General features: G+C 45.2%; 1 protein-coding gene across 2 annotated transcripts in view; it reads right to left on the minus strand.

Moving 5' to 3' along the window:
- The window catches only part of LOC121111175, an 81,817-nt gene extending 69,501 nt beyond the window's left edge, over positions 1-12,316 (minus strand). For both annotated transcript variants that reach the window (XM_040702890.2, XM_040702888.2), the window contains exon 1: positions 12,178-12,316. The gene's annotated coding sequence lies outside the window, so the exon portion shown is untranslated. The remainder of the gene's footprint in view (positions 1-12,177) is intronic.
- Between the last annotated feature and the right edge of the window lie 1,177 nt (positions 12,317-13,493).

Consider the following 13,493-nt stretch of genomic DNA (forward strand, 5'->3'; position numbering starts at 1 on the left):
TCAGACAAGAAATTCCTCTTATGTTGAATATATATATAAATAATATATTTGGGTTGAGGAAATATTGCCTTTTGGTTTAGTGCTTTCATATCTGTAAAGGGATGAAGCCTCAGACAGTGGGAAGGTAAACATACTTTAGCTCTTCTTCATGTTCTTTCATACAGCAGCTTGAATACAGATTTTCTTTGCAAAATCCTGGGTTTTCCTAAGTAAACATCCATGGGAATTTCCCTTTTTAGGCCCTTCCCTCTCCCTAGCCAGAGTCACACTAATCTGCAGACGAGTGCATTATAGTCTTTGTCTCCTCCTCTTATTCAGGAAGGTTCTCTGCTCTCTTACTGTTGAGTCCTTCCCCCCCCCCCCCCCCCCCCCACCACTCCTATTCTCATCGTTAATGGTTGATAAATAGCTAATGAGTGGATTGGCCATTAGGACCTCCCTTTCCATCTGGGCTGCATGTTATTTTACAGGCCCTGCTAGATCTTTATTAGATTTGGGTGCAGATTATTGATTTAGGTAGATGAGGTCGTTGTAACCTCATCTTGCAGAGAAAGGAAGCAGAGGAAACCAAATGTAATTCAGCTGTTATTTTCTGTACCAGTGCAAGCCAGCGAAGGGAAAAAAAGTCCAAATGAAACCAAAGGATGCCCATTAAAAATAATAATAACTGATCTTATACCAAAGGCAATGTTTCTATGGACACTTGAAAGCTGAGATATGTATAGAGTTTGAGCTTTCTGCAGATAAGCACTATAGAATAGATAGTAGGTGCTAGTAAAGAGATAACATTAATAAAATACCAGACTATTCCTAGGGCAAACTGACATCTATTTATAGAATTTGAGCACTCTAAGACATAGCAGTGGCTTGACAAAAGGACAACTTCCGTTTCAGTTATTTCTACTCCAGTTAAATGGCCATATCATCACCTGCAGACCTAATACAGCTGAGCTCAGACTGTACTAAGCACTTTCTAGCATCCTATCAGAGACAACTTAAGCACTGAAATCTTCTAGGAAGTCTGGCTTTTGGGGCCAGGTTCTCTAGATTTCAGCACACTATTACCACTTATAATCCTATGGCTAGAAACAAGAGCTTACACAGTTTCAAAATGAGACTGTATTAACACCCAGAAACCAGGAAAGACTTTAGAAAATTAATAACTGCTTTGATATTGTAATGCTGTAACACAACAGAAAGCACAGCAGAGCAACAAAGTCCTAGGCTGCGGCGAGTGAGGGCTTACTCAAGTGCAAGAGCCACAAATGTAGAAATAAAGAAGCTGCTTACCTTCAGAAGGCCTCAGGTACATAAGGATTTCCAGCAAAATACCCTCACCTCCACTGCCAACCCTTAAATGAGGTCTGGGAAGGGGTGGATCCTGGCTCCAGCCCTTCTGGTTACTCAGCTGCATTGCATGCACCTGAGCTCCCCTGGGCTGGCCCTGTCTTCCCACCAGGTGCTCAATCACTGCTTCAAGCCATGACTTACCATTTCCACTACATAGATACATAACAACAGTTGTGTTCATTTTCACCTGAAGCTCAGTCCACACGCAGAAAGGCACAAGCCAAGGCATACGGAATGGATAGGACTGCTATGCTCCTCATAACTCACTGCTGGCCACGTGCCTTCTGCTCCTCTTCTCCTAGGGCTATCTGGCTGGCCCTGCCCTTCCCAGCTCCATGATTCAGTTCATACCTGTAAACTCAAAACAGGTGTGGTCCCAGTCTAAGCACCTGCTTCCGAGCTAGAGGTGCGAAGCCCAGCTCACCATACCTTTGGGCATTCTGATCTAGCCTGCTGAGTCCTAAGAGAGCATCTTTCTTCCTTATCTGTTTTGGGGAAGGTAACCTAAAGTGGCAAATTCCACTAGCAGCAGAGCATTCAGTCAAATCCACAATGGACTTGTGTATTGTGTGCTTAATCCTTGGGCATTTGGAGATTCTGATCCTAAAACCAAGCACCAAATCATACAAAAGATATTTTCACCTGGACATAGGGTTGCTGTTTGCTACTAATGACCCATGACAGGCTGCTAGCTGTTTCCAAACCACAACTCTTTAATCTTCTCATTGTAAAGGAATATGAAATTCAAGACTGTTGGTAATACGCATAAGTTGTCACATTGCACTAAGCTCTTTCCCTTCACACAACACCCAACTGCTGTGGAACCCCAAAATCTGAGCACAGGAGGGGTTTTGGGTTGCTTGAGCACACTGAACCCTAGATTTTGTCTAGCTTGTGACTGGGCTGCACAAGTCACTCTGTCCTACTGACCCAATGAGTTTGGCTACCCAGAAAGTGGTCAGGATGGCAGCAGAGCCCTCTCCACAGTGCCACAGCAATCACCAACAGGAAGACTTTGCAACCCATCAGTGACAGACCCATACCCAATATGATGTATTTAGTCCTTCATTTTACCTGGTATGGCCAATGCAGGAATCAGTGTTCATCATCTTCTCCTCAGACGGCTGGCACTAAAATTTCAGCTCATCAGTATTTGATAACAGTCACATAGATGCCTTTTACTCCATTTTCTTGTAGGAAAAAAACATTGTAAAATGCAATTTGCTCTTTTACTTCACTCACACTAGCTGCTGACCAGACGCCACAACTTTGCCATATGCCAAGCTCAGGTGGCACCAACCTCATTCTATGCCAGCCAGAGAGGCAGCATGCCAGGGACCAACGTGGTGCTGAGGCACTGCAGGAGAACTACGACACATTTCATCTTCAGCCTGTGCTGAGTGCACCCAGAGTGGGCTGTTTTGAAGCCCACAAACAACAAAAGGAAACAACCACCCATGTCATGCCACAGGAGTGTGTTAGATATAATATTTGCTCCCTGGGGCTGTGGGATCAAACATAGGTATGGTATAATGCATGTCTTGCCCAGGGAATCATCCTCCACACAGTGATGTCCAGGATACTCAAAAGGAAATTTGGCCACAACTGCCTCAAATGCAATCAAGAAATTAGTGCCACGGGGGTATAACAACTTAGCCCTCATTTACCATTTTGTGATTTCACAATCATTAAAATGGTCGAGACCTCTTCAAAAATACAGTTTGAAAAATTAAGTATTTCCATCTGGTGTGTGGGATGGCAAGCCTGTCTCCAGCACCCACCAGACCTCTACAAGGTATATATAAGAGGCTGATCTCTAGTCCTTCTCATCTAGGAAGATCCTTGGATCAAAACCACAGCCATCCATGTAGTGGGTAGGTATAAGTTGTATGCTCATGTGAATACTCATTTTCTAGATAGCTATGAAGGTGAGGAAAGGTTATAAAGCAAAAGGTTTTACATGCTTGACCTAGTAAAGTTCCTTCTACAAGCTCTACTCCTTCATCCAAGCTTATGCCTAGTTCTCTCTTGTTGGACTTCACTGCTGCTACAGCCAGAATTTCCTTTTTGCCTCATTAACCAGAGCAGTAGTGTGTTGCTTTTAGGCTTTGCTAACACTTTTCTCCTTCTCCTCATCCATAATGCTCCATCAGATATCATCATGCTCCAATGAGAAAATAATGAAGAAAAATGTGCATTCAACACAGTTTGCTTAGACCACTTGCTTTGCTAGTTTCCATTCTGCTCTTCATTAATTCCTGAAACATCTCTGCCAGGCAGCACATATCTTGCAGCATGAAGTGAAAACAACAGTAAACGCTACCCATATTTGCTGTGGAAATATACTGTTCTCCTCCCCTACCTTAAGATGACAAATATCAGGGAGTATAGTGAAAGGACAACAGGTAATAGCTTTAAAATAAAAGAAGGCAGATGCAGATCAGACGTTAGGAGGAAATTCTCTACAGGGTGGACACGTATATGCACACAGAGCTAAGGGCTTCTCTGTCACTTACCAGCAACTGTGGCAGCTACAGAAAGATTCAGAAGCTGGTACAACCTATGTGCTTTGGAAGAGATAGACCATATAGTTACCCACCAGTGCAGACGGCTTACCCCCTTCCCATCACCTTTTCAGCCAGAGACATCTTTGAATCACTGCTGTCAAGAAAGCAGTGACATTTCAAAGTAGCCATACACAGATCAACCAGAATTTTTGTTGACTCCAAAGTAGTCGATACAAGCTGATCTTAAAGACTCAGATGCACCAGACCCCATGCGGGCATTTATTCGGTAGCAAATAGAGAGAGATTAGTATCTCATGTTCTCATTCCTTGCTATGAGGTACCTCATTGACTCACTGCTTGGTCCAGGTTCAAAACCAGTGTCATATGCAACAAACACAGTTCTAAATTATACTTGTGGCCACTGAGTCTGTGGAGGCACTGCTGACTGTTGATCAAAACATCATTTTTTCCTAAAGAGTTACAAACTGGAGAAAATGAGAGGGATCACCTCACAACAAGGACCAGTAGGTCCTCCCTAATTCAGAGACTGTGTTCCATATCCCCGTCCATCACCATTAGATACCTTATCCTCCAATGCATAGATAGTTTCCAACTTGTGGCCCAAGAACACCTGGGAATCCTAAGATGATTCTGCAAAGGGTAATTAAGAAAAGTGAGTCTACTGTAAATGGGCTTAAATTAGCTCTGTAGCGATCCACGTTGTGGATCTGCTCTGTGGGGATCCATGTTGTGAATATTGTCTGCAGAAGATATTCTGCAGATATTTACAGCACAAAAGAATTCCTTTTCTAAGATGGACAGAAGTCAGTTAGAGAGACATTTTGGCCCCAAGACCCTCTCCTGAAAACAGTTATCCTGGGCAGTGCTGGTACATGCGCACACTGAGCATCTGATGCTCCCTGCTATGCTGACCTGCCAGAACTTCAGCCTTTTACTACTGGATTTTGATCTTCACCAAAAAACAAACAGCAGAGTTTTGAGTCTGACTCTTAACTTGTACCTACACAGAGAGCATGCCAACAGAGACAGGGATGGTAAAGTTCATCACAGCTGCAGATATACTTTTCAGGGACAAAGGAGTCCAGCTCTGACAAGCAGGCTGACATGGTAGAGAGGGGAGGTCTCCAGGTGATGTCACACAGGAGACTGCAGGAGGCTGACACAATGCTCATTTTGCTCATTAACTCTTTCATTTCTTGCTTACCTCCCCCAACATCGTATATGTATTATACACACAACTCCACCTCACCCACCCCTTCCCAATGGGTCTCGGGCTACAAAGGTTCATATTTAACATTTCAGAAACCCCAAGCCCCATCCACGTTCTCCTGGAACAAGCTGCAGAACATATTTCCAAGCTCACTTGTACCCTACACATTTGCCTAGTGCACTCCTGCAGCAATCCTACTGTCATTATTACTAGCAGATCAACCCTTAAAATATCTGTAAAGGGCAGTTCTCTTGCACTTTTGATCCACAGTAATGGATGTAAGCAGTCCACCTGGATCTGCGGCTGTTATAAAGCAGATGTTGATGACAAGCCTTCAGTTCAGATTTACTGCTGTGTTTGTCTAAAGAGCACAATCCTGGGAGCCCACATCTCTGCAACCTGAACTCCCACCTGAGGCAGGACCTAATCTCTGACAGGTGCTGGGACTTCTCCTCCCTGAGCTCCTGCACTGATGAATGTTCCACTGCTTCACCAGAAAGCCCTTTCTGTTTCCTTCTGCCGAATCCTGCAAAGCACACTCTATCTATCGTCTATTTTACATGAAGGATCCCTGTGTTGGAGTTGCTTTAGGAATCAAGGCACTTTATGCTTAGGAACAGCAAACAATGCTGTACAAATTTAAGTGTTTAATTAGGAAAAAAACAGTACCTAAAACCATTAAATTTTCCTATACAAGCTCAACCCAAAGGAAGGAAAATTAGACATCAAAAAGTCAGTGAATTGAAAAGTAAACATGAGAAAAGTTCTTTCCTGAAAACAATGCTCACAAAATTGAAAACACGCTAGCTTGGAAACTGTAATACAATATTGCTCATCAAATGCAGCAACGTTTGTTCTCAAGACAAGACACACGTCTTACCACATGCATCCAGTCCCTTCTAAACTCAGTTAAGGACTAGTCAAAAATAAATAAGGTAAATATCATTTGCATTTATTATACGAATTAGAAGAGCTTGCCAGATGGGGAGCTCTCCTCCAGCAGAGCTGTTCTTTTTTCAAAGACAGAAAGGCACGAGCACAACCCAGCTGTTTGGGGCCTGCAGTGCTCCCATTCCCAGAAAACCATCGCCCCTGGCTTTCCCCTGTAATTAGTTAGTGCTAATACCCTGGGTTAGTCTGTGGAAAAGTCACATTCTGAGAGATCACCCTTGCGAACAGCTGCACTCCTGAGACAAAACGTCACCACTCCAAGCTGTCAGCCCATTCATCTCCAGCAAAAGTCAACCGGGCCATAAATTGGGAGTTCTTTTATCTCAGGACAGCAGACCGAGCTGGGTTTAATTGCTGAGCTATGCTAATGAGCCTTGTTTGTGACACAAGGTGCTTCGTGGTGGCTCTGTTTGAAAACATGGAATTGTAACTCCCCCCGAGGGCACATACAATCAGCTTAAAAACACTGCCGTCTGGATACAGAAAAGAAATCATGTAACGGTCCCTTCAGCATGGCACATTATCAAAGGCATCATTAACAGCTGCTTCATGGAATGGCAGGAGGCTCTCCTGGGTGAGCTCAGTTCATTTTGTTTCTATTCTGTCCTCTCTTTTCGTTTTTTTTTTTTTTTTTTCCTGAATCATGAGCTCTATAAACATCACTGTCAAATCATCTACAAGGGAACAAAAAGATACCAGGGATTAAGCCTTTCCTAGCAGATAAGGTCTGTGTCTGTTTTAAAAAGTGGGGGGAGAAAAAAAGCCAAGCAAAACAAAACATACCCGGGGAAAAGTAAATAGACAAAAGAACAGCAGCATAATTGTTTCTCTCCAACTTGTTGAGACAAAATCTACTGCAACTCAAATTGCACTTTGTTCCTTTTGGATTAGGTGCAGTATTTTAACATTCACATTTGGGAAAAGAATAGCCCAGGTGGACACAAGGCCACAGGATTTCTTTTTCAGATAATATAGGCTGTTTCTTTTGCACTATTAACGATGGGACTGGTGGTAGCTCTTTGAATCATAAAATCATTAAGATTGAAAAGACCACTAAGATTATCTAGTCCAACCATCAACCCATGACTTTGCTTGACAAAGAAAACCTGAGCCATGTTTCAGTTGCGAATGCCAGTGTTTAGAAACGATCAAGAGTACTTAAATATGGCATTACTATTCTTACTGTGCTACCCAGGGACTTGTGGCAGGCCTTGCAGACCCCACGTGTGAGGCACTGTACAAATATCCATCTCCCCAGCCTCCGCACTCTTTTAACCCAGGGCCCCAAACTTGCATATGCTTACACACTTGAGTAACTACCAATATCACATGGCCCTACTGAAATCAACACCACTGATGAATGAGTAAAATCAGTAATTACCCATGTGCTTAATTATTTGCAGAACTGGGGGCTAAGTGCTTCATTTTTAGCTTTTAGCTTCAAAATATTAGTTCTAATCTAGCGTGCCTCACTTTGTGCTCAAACCCACAAGGAACAACACAGTCTGGCCTAATTAAGCAAAGAACTTAATGAAGTGTTTAAACATGTAAGTAAACCCATTGGTTGAACGCTGTGTTGCTTGGCTTAGCATGCTTGGCTCCTTGCAGGAATGGACCTTAGCACAGGCACTGGGGGTAATGTACCTCCAGGAGGGAACTGGGGCTCTGCTGGGTGCACAGGGTGCTTGGCATGCTGGGACTTCCTTGGCTTTCATCCAGCTCATGGAGATAGCACAGTGGTAAGCCAGGAGCTCTGGCAGAGCTGGGGATGCACCACTGGGTCAGCATTCCTCCCCATTTCTGTCTCTTTTTTTGCCAGGCTGAGGGATCCTGGGACAGAGTTTGCCTCTCCCAACGTGCAGAGCTCTCCCAGGCTAGGGTGAGGCTTTCAGTAGTAACTTGATTCTGACAAACACTAATTTTAGGCACTTTAGAACACAAAATAATGATAACACCCTTCCTGGAAAAAAAATCCCCCTGGACCTGTGTAAAATTAGCAGCACGCTGGCTGTCCCACTTTTGCTCCTGCTATGTGGGGCAGCCGGGCTTATTAATGTACTGGACTTGTTCAAACATCCTTTGCTTTCCCCCTTGCAAGGGGACCCCAGGGAGCCAGCCTGCTTCTCCTGGCAGTCTGAGGAATGAACCTGCTCACAGTGATGGCCAAAGCCTCCTGCACACCTCCCTGGGAAGGCAGCAGAAGGATAAGTCAAGCACTGATGGAGAAGCTGCAGGCTGGAGCATATTTTCTTGGTGTGGGAGACCCACAGCAATGAGAGCTGTGGGACAGAGGACAGCACAGGGTCTTCAGAAGGAGAAGATAAGCCATGGGTGCCCCATAGCTTGCACTGGCAGTGAGAACAGAGTTCAGGGGCTGTCCCTCGGCCTACAGCAGACAGACAGACACACGCACACACCAGGAAACAAAGCACAGCTTCACAGGAAAAATCCCCACAAGAACCAGTGGTCACCATAATGCACTACTAGTACAAAGTATGACCTCTACCCAGGAGATCTGAGGAGATCATTCCTTTGAGAGCTGTTATCTGCCCAGGTGAAAACTTCCTGTAATGTCTCCCTAGGGCGAGATAACTTCAGAGCTGCTGTGAGAATGAAATCCTGGCAGATATGCAACATCCAAGAAGCAATGGGGGGAGAAAAGAGGAGGGAACCCCCAAGTCACATCCACAACTGATGACTGCTCATGCTACAGAATTGTTCAAGGAGACGAAATGTCGTCTTACGGAACAAAGACCTCTGAAATAAACTGTTTTGTAATGTCACTTTCCCTGCTCACTCCGAACTACAATCTGCTCCAAAAATTACTTTCTCATCCACTGTTCACTATGCGCATTATGAGTCTGATCCCGAGTCAGTTCTCCTGTTAAATACTGACATAACAGTGCATCTTAAACAAGAACAGCAGCTAAACTTCTCTTGCCCCACGCAGCAAAGCCCCAGGAGCTAAGCATAAGCGACAAATTCATTTCAACAAACAGAAATCAGCCAGCTCTTTTTTTCTCTGCACAGCTTTTTCTCCCCAGTGGGACATTGAGTTGTTGTGTTGGGGTTTTTTTTGTTTGTTTGTTTGTTTGCTTTTTTTTTCCACAAGACACATTATTCCATTTAAGTGCTTGTGCATATTTATTAATAGAGAAAAAAACAAGTGAACAATGAGCTACTCAGGGGAGGCTGAAATCCTGCACTGGAGCAGTGAATCAGAGGAGCAAATCCATTTAGCAAAATGCTCATTTTAAGACATGTTCCTTTCACACTTGAGCTATTTTTCTATGCACCCCTAACTTGATTAGAATCCTGGTGACACATCTGTCCTGCATCCATACACCACAGGCAGCTGTGCTCAGGATCCCTGAGCTGCGCATCCTGATCCACTGCTGTGATATGAACAGAGAGTGATCACAGCCAGCTCCACCAACGTGCTGGGAAGCAAAGAAACCTCGAGACAAACATCCCTTATGGCAGGGAGGCCTGAGTCTGACTGTATAAGAACCAGTGTAAAATGAGAACCATGCAAAGTTATTGCTGCTAGGTAGATGATACTGAGACAATTCTGACACTCCATCATGTACCCTGTAAGCACAGGTGCATGCGAAGTTGCAAAGATCTCCCAGGCTGATGGGACACAACCTCCTCGCAGCTACTGGAGAGGGGGAGAGATTGTTATCACTGTTTATCATTCAGCTTGTGACAGCTCCTGAGCACTGTGCTAGGTGCTGCTGACAAACCAAGCAGAAAGACAGATGCTAGCATAAAGAAATATACACACAAAGCAGATAAACCATGAGTAGAGTTCCCAAAGCAGTGATAAACAGATCCACACAGCTGGTCTTGAAAAGGGAGTCAGAAGAAAGCAAGCCACACCATGAAGATGTGCTAGCTCAGGGAACTAGAGAGGGAAAGTACACATTGCTCACTTGCTATTGAATGTAACATGAGAAAGAATTTTTATGGACCAGCTCATCACTTACCATAACCTCCCAGCTTTAGCAGTTGACACCTAAACTCCTATTACCTGGGGATGGCAAAGTTCCCCACAGATAGCAGAGGTCAAGGGTATTTTATTCGTTTACTGTTTCCAGATGGGATTGTTGCTTACCAGCTGTATGCACTGCAGTTTCAGCTCTCTCTTGGCTTTGCTTAAATAGTTTCCCAAAAGCTGAGCCAGTGGGAGGCTGCTGCTGGCTTCAGCAGAGCTGGGACGGTCTCTGATGTTGTCATACCCCCATGCTAACCGAAGCAACAAACCCCTCTGTTTACAGTATTGCTGTTTCTATGTTCAGTCAAATGAGATTAGCTGATTTCAGGCAGTGCTTAACGAAAGCTGAGTTTTTCAGTGCCAACATTTTGCCTTTCCAGCCTGCAAGCAAAGGCTGGAAGGTCAGCCTGGCATTCAGTCTGCAGCATGTGACCATTTAATGAGGGAGGTCTATGAACTGCAGTACTAATGCACAGAGTCACAAAAGCTGCAGTCCAATGTGACTTGCTTCACTACAGTGGAAGGATTTTCTGTGATTAAGGCCCAGGACAAGGGAAACAAACCTATTTATGGCTCTTTCACAGCCCTAGTAGGTGACTATGGACAGATTCTGTAACCACTTCTCACCTTAGGAGTCTCCTACCATAAACGGAGATAAAAATGCTCTTTCTCACAGGAGGATGCAGTGGGTTCAGGTGTTAGTGGAATGAATGGCACAGTAATGCTTGTGAAAGGTAAAGACTAAAATGGAGAGAGCCCTGCTGTGCTAGCTTTTAAAGCCTGCATGTAATAGCTGGATCGCACAGGGCTTTTGGTTCTTCCTGCAGCACCTGCAACAAATGTAGTTTCATTGTTTCCCTGAACACTGCCATCCTGCCCAACTACAAGCTGCCTGGAAAACATCAGGCAGGCAGAACAAGCAAGCACAGCAGCTGCTGCGGATAGTGTGGGATGATGTCAATAAGCATGCTGCACCCACACAGAGCCCAAGGGACAGGCACTCTTTGCACTGCCTACTGAGCACTGGCATCTTGCACAGAGGAGCAAAGGGCTCTTCACTCCTGAGCAGCCTTCCCAAGCTGCCCCTGCCAGGGGCCAGGGATGGGTGAGGCAATGTCCTTTCAGTTCTGTGATTCACACTGGCTCATTGGGACTCTGGGCAGAGCAGGGAAGGAGCTGGGGAAGAATGAGACTCAGCCCCCACCACTGCAACTCTGTACGCAGGTTAAAGACAGGCATATGCCTGGGGGCTGTGGAAATTCCTGGGAGGCCCCAACAGCTAGAAAATGTGCAGGGTGTTTTCCATCTAGGAAATGCCACAGACAGTGAAGTAAATGGGAGTTCTTCTGCTTATTTCTGTGGGCTTTGGTTTAAGCTCTAACGCACCCGATACATAGGAATATATCCAAGTAGCCTGCGCTTCTCACCAGACTGTGGCAAACATTACTTCTTGCACTAGAGCATCTCTCCTCAAAGATACTATGCCTCTCAGCTGGATGCTAAATTTGAACAAAAGGCTGTGAAATGAGGCCACAGTGCCAAAAGAGCCTGGATACCCCCTTGGATACCAGTTGCCAAGTCTAATGTCACCAACTCCTCACCATCTCTCCTGTGTATCCTCCCCGGTCTGAGGATCACTGCTCCCTGCCTTGGTGCCACTGTCAGCCTGCATCCACCTCGCGCTGCCCATCCAAGCCCCTTTGCACTGTCACCTTGGTGCTGAACATTTATGCTATAAATCTACACTCTCCTCTTCAATAAAGTTCGTTGACAGTTCTGCTCTGTCTAAGACAACCAACTCTAACCACAGTCCTGTCAAATCCCATCTTACCATGTGAGAGTCCAGCGAGGTTATTATCTTGAATGATCATAATGAGGATGAAATCACAGCCTTGGGAGGAGGCAGAAAGTCCCTGTGCTCCAGGGGCTTAACCTAAGGTTGAGCACAAGTGGCCAGGTTTTAATTCCTCCCTCCCACAGGCTTTCTGCTGGACACGTATGCATGTCTTTGACCCTTTAAGCACGAGGAAGAAATATATTGAAGAGATTGAGATGCTTGCATACCAGTGCAGTGGGAAAAATGTCTTCTTCCCATTTTCCCTCATGATTTGCACACATATAGTACAGGGCAATGCACTTACACTACAGGTGCTGAACCACAGCCGCAGGGATTTCCTCACAACAGACAGCCTGCAAACTCTTCCACTCCAGTCGAATGGCAGCATCAGGCCTTCCTCGATGCCACCAGTTCTAACAGTTTGTGTCACCTTTATCAGATTCGCCACTGAAAAAAAAAAACAACAACAACAATGAAACAACATTTTCTCTCCACTGCTGCCAGGAAAATGTCACAAATAAACAAGGAGACAAAGTGAGAAGCTAACTAGAAATCAGTAGAGCCAATAAAGCAATCACGCTGAGGAGAAGATGGCGGCTGGAGTGTGGTGGAGAGAGTTTGTTTATTCTTACCTCTTTCCCTCACCATGGCGAAGGGATCCCCCCAGACGCTGGTAGGTAAAACACTAACAAGTGGCTTTTTCTCCTGAGTGTCCTTCTAAATAATTTGCCCACTTTTGTCATTAGGGCAGGATCGCTGCCTTCAGCCGATGGACAAAACCCGGCATTCTGCACTGTGAGGAGCAGGCAGCCACCAGCCTCCTCGTGTTGCCATGGAAACGGCGAGTGCGGCCTGCACCGGGGGATGCACCCGCTGCCCCACAGGCACCCCGGTGTTCTGTAGGGTGAGGGGAAGTCAACCCATGCCTTCCTATTTCACACTCGTTTTTTAACAAACCTCTCTAGGACTCCAGATCAGCCCTGCTAGGTGCCATGAGTGGTTTTTTTTGCAAGAAACCTGATACAGTGACATGAAAAAACAGGTTTTCCACTGGGTGACAGCTGTGTATAGGGCTCGTGGTCACCCCATGGTGACAGCTCCAGCTCCTTCACCATGGCCACGCATCCAGCCTACGTGCAACAGTCTACAGCTGCCATAAGTGAATGTTACAATTTACAGATAGTTTGCCTTAAGCCAGCCTGCTGCAGGCCGAAGTGACCAGCCCTGGAGCAGTGAATGCAGGCAGCCATGCCCCACCATGCTGCCTTTCTTCATTTCTAAACGTGGGCTGATTTCTGACCTCCAGCTGCTCAGCAGGCTTCCCCTGCTGCCGTTTCCATGGAACTCATTTTGTTACAATAAGATAAAAATATGCCTGATCTCCTCCTAGCAAGTTAGCAATCAGCAAAGGAAAGCAACAGGAGCACATCCAGGAAAATACCATTGCTGCTTTCCAAAGACATAAAAAACTGTCACACAAAAATGTCCATATTAAACATGCAAAAAGTCTAGCCCACGGTATCTTCTCTGAGTATGAAGACTATTTTACGAAGCATACAATCTCATTCAAGTAGACATTCCAGTAGATGCAGCTATCTGCAGCACAGGCACTGTGGGTAG

The sequence above is a fragment of the Gallus gallus genome, chromosome 6, assembly GCF_016699485.2.
Source record: "Gallus gallus isolate bGalGal1 chromosome 6, bGalGal1.mat.broiler.GRCg7b, whole genome shotgun sequence".
Lineage (NCBI taxonomy): Eukaryota > Metazoa > Chordata > Aves > Galliformes > Phasianidae > Gallus > Gallus gallus.